This window comes from Ursus arctos, unplaced genomic scaffold (genome assembly GCF_023065955.2).
Source record: "Ursus arctos isolate Adak ecotype North America unplaced genomic scaffold, UrsArc2.0 scaffold_14, whole genome shotgun sequence".
Classification (NCBI taxonomy): Eukaryota; Metazoa; Chordata; class Mammalia; order Carnivora; family Ursidae; genus Ursus; species Ursus arctos.
The window spans coordinates 1,637,937-1,652,421 of NW_026622808.1; the positions used below are offsets into that span (position 1 = coordinate 1,637,937).

General features: G+C 48.0%; 1 protein-coding gene across 5 annotated transcripts in view; it reads left to right on the forward strand.

Annotated features, from left to right (window-relative positions):
- Positions 1-10,935: 10,935 nt before the first annotated feature.
- The window catches only part of PRPSAP2 (phosphoribosyl pyrophosphate synthetase associated protein 2), a 51,145-nt gene continuing 47,595 nt past the window's right edge, over positions 10,936-14,485 (forward strand). For 4 of the 5 annotated variants that reach the window (XR_007191772.2, XR_006411866.3, XR_007191773.2 and 1 more), the window contains exon 1: positions 10,946-11,084. The gene's annotated coding sequence lies outside the window, so the exon portion shown is untranslated. Of the gene's footprint in view, positions 11,085-14,485 lie in introns of all 5 variants that reach the window. The other variant, XM_026521125.4, reaches the window with a different exon arrangement.

Here is a 14,485-nt window from a genome sequence, read left to right on the forward strand (position 1 = left end):
GGCTTTCTGAGTCACCACATGTGCCCTGCTGCTCTGTGGCTCCCAAGAATCACAGCAACTGGATTACCTGTCTCTCTGTAGTCCACAAGGGCCAGGTCTTGCTGACTTTTTATTTTATTTTATTTTATTTTATTTTATTTTATTTTATTTTATTTTATTTATTTATCTGAGAGAGAGAGTAAGCGGGAGGGAGAGGGAGAGAATCTGAAGCAGAGTCCACACTGAGTGCAGAGCCCAACTCCGGGGCTCGATGTCCCCACCCCGAGATCGTGACCTGAGCCGAAACCAAGAGTCAGATGCCCAAACCAACTGAGCCACCCAGCGGCCCCTTACTGATTTTTTAAAATCACTGATATTGCTTAGCAAAGTGCCTGGCACCAAGGAAGTCCCTGAAGGCTGTGGAAAACGATGAGGTTAAAACCCAAGCGAAAATGGGCATAGGAGAAATCTTTCTGGAGCGATGGACATTTTCTATAATTCGTTCATGGTGGTGGTTGCAAAACTCCATAAATTTACCAAAAATCCTTACACTGGACACATAAAACCAGGTGACTTTTACAGTACGTAAACTATACCTAATAAAGCTGTTAAAAAAAAAAAAAAAGCCTAGGGTGCCTGGCGGGCTCAGTCAGTGGCGCATGCGTCTCTTGATCTCTGGGTTGTGACTGGAAGCCTCACCTTGGGGCGGGGGGTGGGGGGAGCGTTTACTTAATTAAAAAAAAAACAACAAAAAAAACCCAAAATAACTACCCGCCGCAGCATGTACAAAGCTCACAAACGAATGTTGAGTGAAAAGGCCAGATCCAAAGGAGAACATACTGTATGATTCCGCGAGTATAAATGACAAAACAAGAAAGATGAATCTAGGGCTCTGTGAGTCAGGATGGTGGTGGTCTTCGCAGGGGGAGGGGAGGGTGGGTGGAACGGGGCATCAGGGGGACTCCTGAGCTGTTGACCATGTTGTCTCTTGAGGTGAATGAATGCTGGCCACACGGGTTTGTTCAGTTTGTAAGAATTCATTGAACGGAACCCTTACGATGCAAACCTCTGTATATATTTTATATTTCACTAAAAGGTAAACAAAAACCGAAGACTGGAGACTGGTTTCTCGCCTCTCCATCTCCCTCTCGTGGTCACCTTGTGAACTACCACACCCAGCCAGTGCCGGTTTCTGACAGGCGCTGGGCTGCGCGTGAGGAAAGCAGGTTAATTGCTACTTCCGGGAGGGGAAAAAAAATCCAGCTAACCCGCCAAGCCCTTACGGTGTCCAAAAAAATCACTGGGGGGACCCACAGGTTGAAAAAGCACTCCGAACCAACTAAGATCCAAATGTCCTCTAAAGTGGGTTGGGACCAGGTCACCAACCAAGTCACCTCCCTTTCTGCTCTCATCCGCGACAGCGACAGCGGCTGCTATCCTTCCAGAGTCCAGCCACTCCCAGCTCCCGCCCCTTTCCCAGGGCTCTCCGCCCACGGAGACTCCACCGCTTATCCAGGTGTGGAGCGTGTGACGCAGGGTTGGCCAATCAGGGCTAACAGTCCCTGGCTTACGTGATTGGTTCGGGGGTGGGATTGTGACTCAGCCTGTCCAATCAGAGCGAGCCTGGGACTTCTGCTGAGAACGCTGGGGCCAAGGCTGCTGAGCGCTCTCCTAGGAGACAGCTCCGGAAGCTGTAACCACAGTCTAATGACCGACCTGTCTACAAGTGGAAGCGACACCGACGAGGAAAAGGCAGTGATGGGGAGAGAGAGATGGGGGCCTGGCCTCATCCTCTGGTCTCTGGCACAAAACTTGGCTAAAGTGGAATCTAGGACTATTTGGTTATGTGGGAAAGTTGCCTTTTTTGTTTGGTTTTGTTTAAGGCAATGTGTGTGTGTGTGTGTGTGTGTGTGTGTGTGTGTGTGTTGTTTTGTGTGCCCTGCAACCGAAGGAAGCCAACAGAGTCTGAAGGCATATGCTTCCAGAAGAATTAGCATTTGCTTTGGAGGGAGGGAGGGAGGGATCCTAGGCTCCAATCAGCAGTCAGGAGCTCGAGGGGGACTGCGTGAAACAGGAGAGATCTGTCCTGTGACGTGAGAGCAGGAAGGTTTAAACAGACAGAGTTGACTAGTAAACCACACAGGAAATAAAAGCAAGGGGTGAATTCCTCCGTTTTAGGTTTTATTTTTTCGATTTCCTGTACAGAAAATTTTCAACCACAGTAGCGTTGGCAGAATAGTTTGGTAAACACTTTCTCATTTCCTAGATTGAACAGCTGTTCACATTTAGTCCTATTTACTTAAACTTTTTTAAAATAATTTTTTATTATGTTAGTCACCATACAGTACATCCCTGGTTTCTGATGTAAAGTTCCATGATTCATTACTTGCGTGTAACACCCAGTGCTCCATGCAATACGTGCCCTCCTTAGTACCCATCACCGGCCAATCCCATTCCCCCACCCCCCTCCCCTCTGAAGCCTTCAAAAGAAGTTGCAGAGATCACGGGGACAGCGAAAGCCTTCAGGGCTAAACTTGGACTCCCTCCTCCAGCCTCGAGGATGGATTTTCTAGCTGCGTTTAGATGGGGTTCCTGCAGGACCTGTCCTGTGCTGTTAAGCTGACCCAAGAATGCCCCTCGATTGTTGTGCTTGGCTTGTAAAGTTTTTCCTGGTATAACTTACAGTTTATGGACTGTAGCTTTACTGAAGAATGGGAAGTAGTGCAACTCGCTTAGCAGGGAACCCCAGAACCAGTGACTTCCCTTTGTTGAAGTTGCCTGCATTTAGAACATGCCCCAATATGCAGAATTTAAAGAGAAGAAACCCCGCATGGAAGTTCTCTATGAAGCTGCTGCTGTCTTTCTCGCTCTGTATCCTTTCTAAGAAAATGAGGTGCTGGGTGAGCCATTATATGTCGTGAGTTCGATTGTCAGTCCTAACCCGAGACCCACTCCTGTGGTCACATACCTCTTAAAACCAAGTATATTCTACATAACCCAAGGATATTACCATGTACTAGAAACTTTCCTGTTGGTATGTGTGCTGCGAAAGCAAGCACAGGAACATTTAAAGTTCTAGAATACCGTTTCTCATCCAGTCCCTTTTCAAGTGTCCTCAACTGTCCCCCGAATATTCTTCAGCTGGTGTTTAAACATAAGGATCTAACAGAAGATTGTTGGCAAAGGTTCTCTCCTTGACCAAACTTGACCAAACTCCTCTGAGCCTAACTTGGCCCTGTCCTTGGGCATGTCCTCTAAGAGTTTTAGCAAGAGTCCTGCTAAATCATTTTAGCCAGAATCTCCCCCCCTGGATATCTGAGGAAACTCCTCACCCCCCATCATCCCTCAAGTGATGTCTGATCACCCTGGCCTGCCTTTAGCAAACATCTTATTTAGAATTCTCCCCTTAGCCCTGATATTCCCTCTTAATAATTTTCCATCCATTGACCTGCCCACTCTGCTCTTTGAATGTGAATTCTGATTTTTTCCTTGTTGTGTTCAGAGTTGAGGCCAGTCCTGTACTGAGGTCTCTTTTCCTTTCCTTAAAAAGAAAACCACAGGCCCCAAATGGCGTCACTTGGACTGGGCCAACTCACCTAACTGGGGTTTACTACCTAACCTAATTGCAGTTTCAACCTTCCCCACAAATGTAAGGATGTGTCTTAACCTGTCAATCAGGAATTTTCTGATAAGCACCAGTGAGGTCAGCTGTCACATGGGCTCTCTCCATCCCCCAAAGGAGGGGGGGGTTGTAATCCACCTAATAAGACCCCCTGTCCCCCCACCCCATCTTGCCTGGAACAGTCCTTTCTTTTGCTAATAACTTTCTTGCCCCACCCTCCTTCCTACAAAAACCTTTCGTTCTGTGGAACTCCTCCTTCGAGTTCCCTTGTATTTTATAGATGGGATGCTACCTGGTTTATGAATCCTTTAACAAACCCAATTAGATCTTCAAATGCACTCCGCCGGATTTTATTTCTAACGCCCTATTGCAATAGTTCCCGAGTAAAACCTGTTTTTATACTTTAACTGCTGGCAGGCTCTGGTTTTGTCTGGCATTTTGAGATTGGGAGATATTTATGGGCTAAGCCTCAAAGCAGTGGAAGTCATGTCTGCTCACATTTCGTGTCCAGACCATAGTTACACGGCCCCACTGCAAGGAAACTGGGAAATGTAATTTACCTGTGTGCCCACGAGGAAGGGGTGAGGGAGAAGGGCCTTCCGAGGCGCTGCCTCTTCCCGGCTCTGTGACCTGGGGCGAGCGACGTTCCCTCCCTCTCTCCAGTATGGGGTTGCTTGAGACCTGATGGACAAGACCACTGTCTGGGTGGCGTCTGCTTTACAGATGGTTGCCCCAGGGTTCCCTCTCAAAGAAAGTGGTGGAGGATGGAGTTCTCCTTCACAAGCACTACGAAGTGCCACTTGCTGGAGAACACTCTTCCCCTGCTCCGCGCACCAGGTTTGGCCCCATGACTTCCTCTGGCCACTGGGTGTGTTGAAGACAGAATGACTCATTCTGACACCTGTTAAAGAATGGTAAGGTAGGCTTTATTCACACGGGTCAGTCGAGGTAAGGGCTGGGACCACCGTGGTGGGGGTGAGACACTGGGCTCAACTCGGAACAGAACACAGAAAAGGGGGAATTTATAACCAAGTTGCAGGGTATGGGCCAGGGGATGAAAAATTACTGGAAGGAAATGTCAGTGGGGATTCTGGCCAAGTGAGATTTTGGCAGAAGGCAGGCGGGGGTGATGAGACACCGCCAGAGGGATGGGGGAGGGTGATCACATACGGAGGACGGGGGGATTCTGGCTAAACGGACTTAGCAACTTTCTTGCTTCCATTGGACAATGCAAAGATGAGTACAGAAGGCCAAAAGTCGAGGCCTAGTCGAAAAAGAACTCAGAAGAGCCTGAGTAGAGTTTGGCCGAGGAGAGACTCATTGTCTGACATGAGCAAAAGTGACACATGTCATTTCCCAGCAGAAGCTGTTCCGGTCGATGCATAATTAGCAACGTGTCTTTTTCCTTTCTGCTGGGAGATGGACAGTGGCCCACAAAGGGGTGATTTCTTCTGGCTGGGACATTGAGTGTGGATGAAGTGGGTTAGAGCTACCAGGTGTCCCACAGTGGACACACAGTGTTAGAAAGAATATTCTTTGGGGGCGCCCGGGTGGCTCAGTCAGTTAAGTGTCTGCCTTCGGCTCAGGTCATGATCTCAGGGTCCTGGGATCGAGTCCCACGTCGGGCTCCCTGCTCAGTGGGGAGTCTGCTTCTCTCTCTCCCTCTGTTCCTCCCCCACCCTGGCTCATGTGCTCTCTCTCTCAAATAAATAAAATATTAAAAAAAAAAAAAAAAGAACGAATTCTTTGCTGGTATAACCAACAGTGATCTGGGGCCCATTTGTTACCGCCGCAGAACCCAGCCCATCCTGATCCACAGAGACGTCCTTATTGCCATTCTCTGCGGAGCATCCCCGGACAGGGCAGGCCATCTGCTGGCAGCTCTGACCAGCTTCCTGAGGCTGAGATGAAAGCTGTTTCCTGGTGACCCCCACCCTGGCCCCAGTTCGGCCTCGGTGAGGAGCAGGTCCCAGCCCCTCCCTCTCAACAGCCCAGCCCTACAGTGATTTATCAGCAGAGAAGCCGCTCCAGGGTCCATGCCCAGACGTTTCCGGAAGAGCTTCCACTTTATTTTGCAAGCTTTTTTGGCACCAAGCCCAGGACTTAGGACTATTTCAAGGGCCTTCATTTATATTTGAGACCTACGTTCTTTTTTTTTTTTTAAGATTTTATTTATTTATTTATTTGACAGAGATAGAAACAGCCAGCGAGAGAGGGAACACAAGCAGGGGGAGCGGGAGAGGAAGAAGCAGGTTCATAGCGGAGGAGCCTGACGTGGGGCTCGATCCCATAACACCGGGATCACGCCCTGAGCTGAAGGCAGATGCTTAACCGCTGTGCCACTCAGGCGCCCCTGAGACCTACATTCTTTTTTATTACATCCCAAAATGTTTCAAAACCCTGCAAAGCCAATATTAATAAGTGTTTAATTAAAGGTCTGCACAATGTAACATTAGATTCGATTTCTTCATCACTGAATGTAATGTTCATACATTTTTCAGGACAGCGGAAAACCTGTGGCTTAGATTTTCTCACTTTGTAAGAAATTCCCGTAAAGTAAGATGAACGCTAATTGCTTAGAAATCACAGACAGTCAGAAGCTGAGCGAATCCCTTGCAGCCAAACGATTTCAGAGACAAAATCATAAAAATCCTTCCAAGTTTTATTTAAAACGGCAAAGAGTTTCATATTTTCTGTGATATGTGGGTGCATTTTTGTGTATTTGATAGAGGTTGCGGAGTGAGCATAAAAAGACAAAGCCTTGGAAGAAGGTCTTAATGCCATTCGTGGTCCTTTGCGGGACATGATTTGGGGTCCCTCCCCATCTGTGATGGAGATGGCTAGTAGCTCGCCAACATCCACTCTTCTCCTTCATCCTCAGAACTCTCAGACAATGGCTCTCAAATATGGCCACTGGACGGCAGCATCGGCACCCTGAGGGAACTTGCTAGAAATCCAGATTCTCAAATTCCACCAGGTCTCATGGAATCAGCAGCTCTGGGGTTGGGCCCGGCGTTCCATGCTTTAACAATCCCTCCGTTTGATGAAGATGGGCTCTCAAGTTTAAGAACCACAGCTATTCCCATGTGTGTACAAGTATTTGCTGGAAAGGCTGTTTTCAGTTCTCTCAGGCAGACACCTACGGAAAAACCTGATGAGTCATGGGAAGTCTGTGTCTAACTTTTTGAGGAACCGCCAAGCTGTTTCTCAGAGTGGCTGCACCATTTCTCGTTCCCAAGAGCCATGGGTGAGGGGAACAGCTGCAGAAAGTGAAATGTAAGCAAAGGCTCGGAGTCCCGCATCTCCAATCCGGGCTGTCAGCAGAAGGAGGCTGTGCGGGGACTGTGTCAACCTCATTGCGGCTTCTGTGACTGCCGGGCACAGTAAATAACAGAGTTCCCCTCCATCCTCAGACTGTCCTCTGCGGTAGGTGGCATTAGCCCATTTACAGACGAGTAAACTGAGGGATGGAGAGAAGTGACTTTTAAGGTCCTATGGCTCAAAAGGATCATGATAATATTTGATATTATCATTTTATGTATAATGATAATGAATGTCATATGTGGTAACATAGTATCATTAATATATTTACAAAATGTATATTCTGTATTTATTTACGAAGGTCTTGCTTACATAGTATCGTTTCCTGGGTACTGAAGCAGGTGCTTGCCAACTGCCTAGCAGGCAGTGGCTCACCTACCCTTTGGTCATCTCATGAGACAGGGGCTTTGTCATTCTCACTGTGGCCCAGCTCTCTAACTGGGCCTGGCACGTGGTAGGTACTCAATCAATATTTGTTGAGTGAATGAATGGAGCTGAAGTTCAGCTAGCAAGGTGGCCAGGGAGCTACAAGCACCTTGATGTGGACAAGTAATTTTAAAAGCCCAGGAAACATTGACCATCCACTGGGCCAATTAAAAAAAAAAAAAAAAAGGATCATGCTTGGTGTGGATGGGGATGAAGAGAAAAAATGGACACTCTTCATGTTTTTGGCGAGGATGTCAATTAGTACAAAATTTCTTGGGGACAAGATTTGAAAAGTACATATCCTTTGACGCACAAGCTTACCTGCAGAAATTTAACATGAAAAAATACTTGGGCAAAGTTGCAAAGACAGTTTGTATAGATGAGTAAAAAGTGCTCAGAATTAGAGATGGATTAAAAACATCACTGCCCATCCATATTACCGTAGTTCGTAGCAAGTGTGGCAAATAAAAATTGGTAGGCAGCTGGGGGCCAGGTAATAAGTCACTTTGTCATCACGACAACCCTCCGAGGTAAACGCTGAGATCATTCCCGTCCTGAGGAAGCAGGTGCAGAAATGTAAAGGTCGGGGCGCCTGGGTGGCAGAGCGGTTAAGCGTCTGCCTTCGGCTCAGGGCGTGATCCCGGAGTTATGGGATCGAGCCCCACATCAGGCTCCTCCGCTATGAGCCTGCTTCTTCCTCTCCCACTCCCCCTGCTTGTGTTCCCTCTCTAGCTGGCTGTCTCTATCTCTGTCGAATAAATAAATAAAATCTTAAAAAAAAAAAAAAAGAAAGGTAAAGGTCACACAGCCAGTGAGTAGGGGAGAAGGAATCTGGACAAAGGCCATCAACATTTATTTGAAGGAGAAGTCTGTGTTTTCTGCTCTACCACCCTCCTGACAAACTTCCGTGAAACTATAGCAAAGATTTTCTTCCTTAAAAAAAGGAGGGGGGTTAGAGGGGAATGTCTTAGGCTTGGGTGTCTTGATTCATGTTTAATGTGCAGAAGTTTGGCCCTCGAATGCAGTCAATGAAGTGATGCAGGCAGGATGATGACTTCCAGAATATATGAAGACTCTGTAGACCTCCAAGTGTGTAAGGGATTCTCAAGCTTGGCAATAGACTAACGCAAAACCGCATTCGCGTGGAACTGACCACAGTCTTTACATTCTGGTTCTGCTCCTTTCTTGCTCATTACCATCGCTGTGTAACAAGACATCTCCAAACTCAGGGACCTAATCCAAAAAATGGATTATTATCTCTCAGTGTTCTGTGGTTTGGCTGGGCTCAGGTGATTCTCTCTTGAGGTCTCATACAGCTGCAGTCAGGTGCTGACTGGCGCTGCGGTCACTGCTGGGTCATCGGGGCTGGATGTCCACCACAGCTCTCCCCCGTGGCCTAAACCCCAAGGATAATGAGAATGGGAGATGAGGCTTCAGCCCCAGGGATTTCAAAAGAGTCTTTAGAGAATGGAAGGGAGATGGACAAGTGCAAAGGAAACTAGAAGCTAAGTGCCTGCGGTGAGGGGAAACTGATGAGAAACTAACCGTTTCACTGGAATCCTGGAAGCAGTGCTAAATGGGAGCAAGCCATACTGGCTCAGGAGAGCCGATCTGTAAAATTTCCAGAACATTCTCTCTGTGTGGTGCAAATGTTATATAATTCTGTGCTATTGTCCACCTCCTTTCCACCAAGGAGGTAAGTCTGAGGTCACTCATTTTACAGACATTTCTTGAGTACCATGCTTGTGCCAGACCCTGTTTTGAGTGCTGGGAAATAGTGGTCAGCAAAAGAGACAAAAGGCCTGCCCATATGGGACCTGGGGTGGAGATACTTATGAAATAATCATCCAAGTAAATACATAATTAGCAATAATTAGCAATCATGATAAGCTTAATGAAGAAAAAGTACATGAAGTAGGTTGGGGGGGTGTTTAGGGAAGCCTTGAAGATGACAATTGAGCAGAGATGCAGTTTCAGTAGGCGTTGGTGGAGGAGAGGAGTGCAGGAGGAAGGGCATTCTGGGAGGCAGGAACAGCATGTCCAAAGGCCCTGTGGTTCAGAGATAGAGGAAAAGGCTGGTGAGAAAGAACAGTGAACAAGCTGGGGGAGAACCCGCAGGTCCATCCACAATGACTTAAGAGGGTGGAGGGGAGAAATTTATTGGCTCCAATAATTGAAAAGTCCTGCGAACTACTGACTTCAGATTCAGCCTAAACTCGATGGGGCCCGTCTATATCCCTCCCCCTTTCTTCCTCTATCAACTTTTCTTCTGGCGGGTCCCCTCCAGGTATCCCAACAGGTAGTAAGAGAGGAAGCCTCCAGCCGCAGTCCCCTAGCAGGCTCGAGATCGTGTCTCCTGGGCTCCCATTGGCTCAGTGGCCTGTCCTTGGAGCGAATCAGAGAGCTGAGAGAGATGAGCTGTCCTGATTGGTCAGATCCATTCATAGGGCAACAGGTGGCGTGAAGGGTGGATCCCACGCTGCCGGCCCAGGCAGGCAGGTGGGGTTGGACGAGGGTTAGATCACAGTGCAGAAGAAGTGAAGAAAACCCAGTAGAGGTCTGTCTGGAGAGTTTGGTCCCGCTAGTGTATCAACGGGCTCATGGGCCTGGCTCTCTGCAGAAGTATGTCCCGGTTAAGTTGTCAGACAAAGGAGATGTCTTAAACGACTCCATTTCATGAAGCATCCTCCAATTTATAACTCATAAATTGAGATGCTTGTATTCCCCAATTTTAAAGTAAGAGGTTGGCTGCTTCTAGCTAGCTGCCCAACCTTCGATGAATGATTTCATGCCTCACACTTGTGAAAAATCCAAAGCAGAGTTGGAGATGCAGTGCAGTATATGGGTCAGCTTAGTGCGGAGTTTGGTGCCAGCCCTCCTGGATTGCAATTCGTGTCCACTTAGTCATTTGTCAAGTCATTCTGCGTCGGTGTTTCACTTCCCACAGCTATTAAAATGCCATTTTCATTCTCTTGTGAGGATTAAATAAATTACGGTTAATATACGGTAAGCATTTAAGAGGACTTGGTCTGATACATGGTAAATGCTACATACGTGGTCGCTATTATTATGTTATATATATCAAATAAAGGGTAAACATACTTAAATTGTAAGGAATTCAGGCAGTGGTTACCGGAAGCACCAATTCCTTTATAATAAAAGAAGAAATGAAATAATTACGGTAACAACTGAGCATTTACTATTTGCCAGGAACTGAGCTAAAAAGTTCTGCAGGTCCTATCTCATTTAATCCTCACAACCCCGAGAGATGGATGCTACTATCATTTCCATTTTTCAGATGAGGAAATCGAGGCTCGGAGGGTTAACTCTGCCCAAGGTTTCAGGCCCGGCGAAGACTCTAACCCAGACATCTGTAATTCCACACCCTCGCATTCACAGCCACCTGGGGGCGAGCCGCGTCCAAGGGGCCCAATGAGGCTCAGTCCCGCCCATCTCCCCGCCCCTCGTGCCGACCTGGCCCCACCTCTCTAGCCCGGCCCCTCGGCCGCGCTCCTCCCCTCGGCTAGGCCACGCCCACGGCCCCAAGCCAGGTGCCTCCGCAATCCCGGCTCCCGGCCCCGCCCCGTGCCCCGCCCACAGGCCTCGCAGTCGCCGCGGACGCCGTTCTTGCGCATGGAGTCGCCATTTTGCTCCTAGAGAAGCCGTCTGGAGAGCCGGCGCTTTCTTCCTTCGGCAGCCGAGGCTGCGGCGGGGCCGGGGCTGGGGTCGGGGCCAGGTAGGCGGGCGGGAGCCAGAGACGAGTGGCGGCGCGGACCGGCGGGCTCCGGCAGTGCGGGGCGCAGGTGCAAGGGGCGGGGAGCCCCGCGGCGCCGGCTGGAGGATGGGTCGCGCGGTCCCGGGGCGGTGGCTGGGGGGGGGGGTACAGCGGAGCGACCCCGGCCTCGCGCCCGCAGCCGCCCCCTTCCTCCCTCCCTCCTCTCCCGTCCCGGGTCCGTGGGGCTCGGGCCCGGCCCGAGGCCCCCGGGGTTACCCCGCTCCAGGCGCCGTTGGGAGTCGAGCCCTAATTATGGGACGTGCGGCCGGGCGGCTCAGAAAACAAGCCTCTAACCCAGCCATCTCCGGCCCCTAATCTGACACGGCCCCTGATTTTAAGTTGACTGGCCTTGCTCCTCGCAGACATTTCGGTTACCCTCTAGCCGGTTTTTTTTTTTTTTTTTTAATTCCACCCAGAACTCACGCAGCGGAGGTTGATGGAGGACCTTGATGTAATTTTTAGATACTATTTTACTATAAAATGTTCCCCCCCAGTATATTACATTAATGATAAGGATTCCCCCCCCCTTTATTTTGATACTGGCGCAGTTTGGGTTGTTTAGCTTTTACAAAGAATAAGGAAATGCGAAATGGGGATTTGGGGCATGAGGAAGTGTGATTTCTAATGTTTAAAAGATTTAAATGCGCAAATAAAAATAATTCAGCCACATTATTAAATTCCACTAAGTCATACCCTTCTTCCTGTCCGTACCCCTATCCTGACCCGGTCTATACCATTATCACCCAGTTTTGATTAGAGGAGATAGAATTCCTTACTCACTTAACATTAGGACTTGTGCATAGTCCCGGAGATTTACCGTTTTTATTATGTTGAATATATATTCAGAATTTTACTTATATATCCCATTATGGATCCTTTCTACATATCCAGTGTTGCTCTTAAAAGAAATCTTGCAGTGACCATCACTGAGCATATATGGCTTTTTCTTTCCTCCCCTTGGTATAGATTCCCAAAAGGGGAAATAATCAAAGTTCTGTGTTGTGTTCTTTCTTTAACACTCGATATAAATTGTTTCCCAAACAAGGCATGTTTACTGTAGACATTTTTCAAAATCTGGATGTTTGCTCCATCCTGCTCACTGTCATGCCGAATTCAGCAGGGGAGTCCAGTCATTTTCTGTGTTGTTGAGAGAGGAGCTGTGCATACAACTGTCTGTGTTACAAGTCAGACTGAAACTGAGCTAATGTCTGCTGCCTAGAGGCCGTGCAGCCTTGAGCACGTTTCTTCATCTCCAGGCCTCATTTCCCCATGTGTAAAATGGGTCCTCATCTGGTGCCTGCTTTATTGAGTTGTCATAAGAGTTCAGAGCACTCAGAAAATGTCGTTTGCCGTAAGAAAACGTGCTGATGGAGAGACGGGCAAAGTGCCTGGGATCACAGAGGCATAGAGGATTAATTCAGCTCAGGTTTTGCCCTACTAATTCTCTTCGGCACTGACACAAAAAGCAATTTTTTTTTTGAGAGAGAGGGACATCACTAATAAAAATAATCATTCTTTGCTCTTTATGATGCCTTCTAGTTTCGCTTGTTAACCACTGCAACTCAACCAGGTCAGACTTTACTCAAATATCTGTTGTTTGCCAAGTATCATTTAGCTTCTTTCATGTGCCAGGTACTAGGCTCTGGTCATATGGCAGAGAACATAAGGGTGAGAAAAAAAATCTCTGCTGTCTTGGACCTTAATTTCTGGTGGAGGAAGCTGATTTTACCCAGCCTCTTTCTCGGTTGTCAGGAAGGGAGAGGCGCAGGCCTGGCGAGGCCAAGGGACCTATCCAAGGGCTGGTAGCTGGTGACCGTGGAAGACAGACCCAAGACTTCACACTCCTACTCCAGCATCTTTAGCTCGGAGGTGTTTGTACAGTGGGCGCTTTGGAGGGAAAGCATCACACTCTAATGCGAGCCTTCCTCACCCAAAGTGCAGAGAAGTGGTTATGAAATGACTGCTGGCAACGTCCAGAGCAAGCGGTCTTCCAGTGTGGGTTCGTTCATGAGACCTAAGAGGTTGTCAAATCTCATTCAAAGAGGAGATTTGATTTGCTTTTTGAAAGGTGCCGAGATTCTCTGAAGAGGGTGTGTTTTCATACGTGGTATGAATAATTCTCACACATTCTAGCGTAAATTTAGGATAAAGGGAAAAGCAACTGTAGGTTATGGGTTCCATTTCACACTGAAGCTTCGTGCTAATGAGCCTCCTGCCAGCCCCATCCTGCTGATTATGTTTCTGAGGATAATCTTTTTTTTTTTTTTTTAAAGATTTTATTTATTTATTCGACAGAGATAGAGACAGCCAGCGAGAGAGGGAACACAAGCAGGGGGAGTGGGAGCGGAAGAAGCAGGCTCATAGCGGAGGAGCCTGATGTGGGGCTCGATCCCACAACGCTGGGATCACGCCCTGAGCTGAAGGCAGACGCTTAACTGCTGTGCCACCCAGGCGCCCCTGAGGATAATCTTTTAAAACTGGCTTTTCTTGAAGCTTGGTAAAGAGCACAACTGGCATTTCCAATAGGGAAAAGCAGGACCCAAGCTAGCAACAGCCCTTAGGTTTGAACATCTTGAGGAATGAATGGTCACGGAACATGACTGTATCGATAACGATTTCCAAATGGACTCCCCTTCCAGTGCCATTTCTGAGGGTCTTTTCAGGGTAGATTTCAGTTACAGAAACCTGGTATCTGAAGACGGGGACTGAAGAGGCCACAGTCAGTGTTGAAGGGCATTTAAACTGTGACCAGTAAGGAAGGGCTCCAGGAAGTATCCTGGAGAAGAGAATACACACAGGGAAGAGAGCCATCTAGAGATAGGTTGAGCACTGCCCTGCGGCAAAGGAATCTGACGTTTCCTGTAAATCCTCAAGGGAAGGACAAGGACCAGGGGGTGGTGACTGCAGGGAGAGGAAGTTTAGTGTGCTCTAAGAAAGAGTTTGGAATGCCCGGGCCTTCAGGATGTGGGCATCAGTCTAGCTCTTCAAGTGCCTGGAGTGGTTTCTTGGCAGGAGTCCCGTAGATGGGCCGACTGACCTCTAAGAGCTCTTTCTCCCCTCAGACGCTTTCGTTCTGATTGTTCCAAGCCCTCTCAAGAACACTGTGGTACTTTAAGAAGCTTCTTATTTCAAGTTTGGGGGATGTAAAAAGAGGGCCACCCCATGTATATTACTGTCCTTGTTCAGTAGAAAACCAAAATATTAACAGTTGATTCCTACGTAGCGTCCATTTACCGAACAGATCCTCTATGTGGGACACTGTTAAGTGCTGTCCAGAAATTAATTTTAAACTGACCCCCTAAGGGCCATATTCATGTATTGTACAGATGAGGGAACTGAGGCTAAGAAATATTAATTTATGC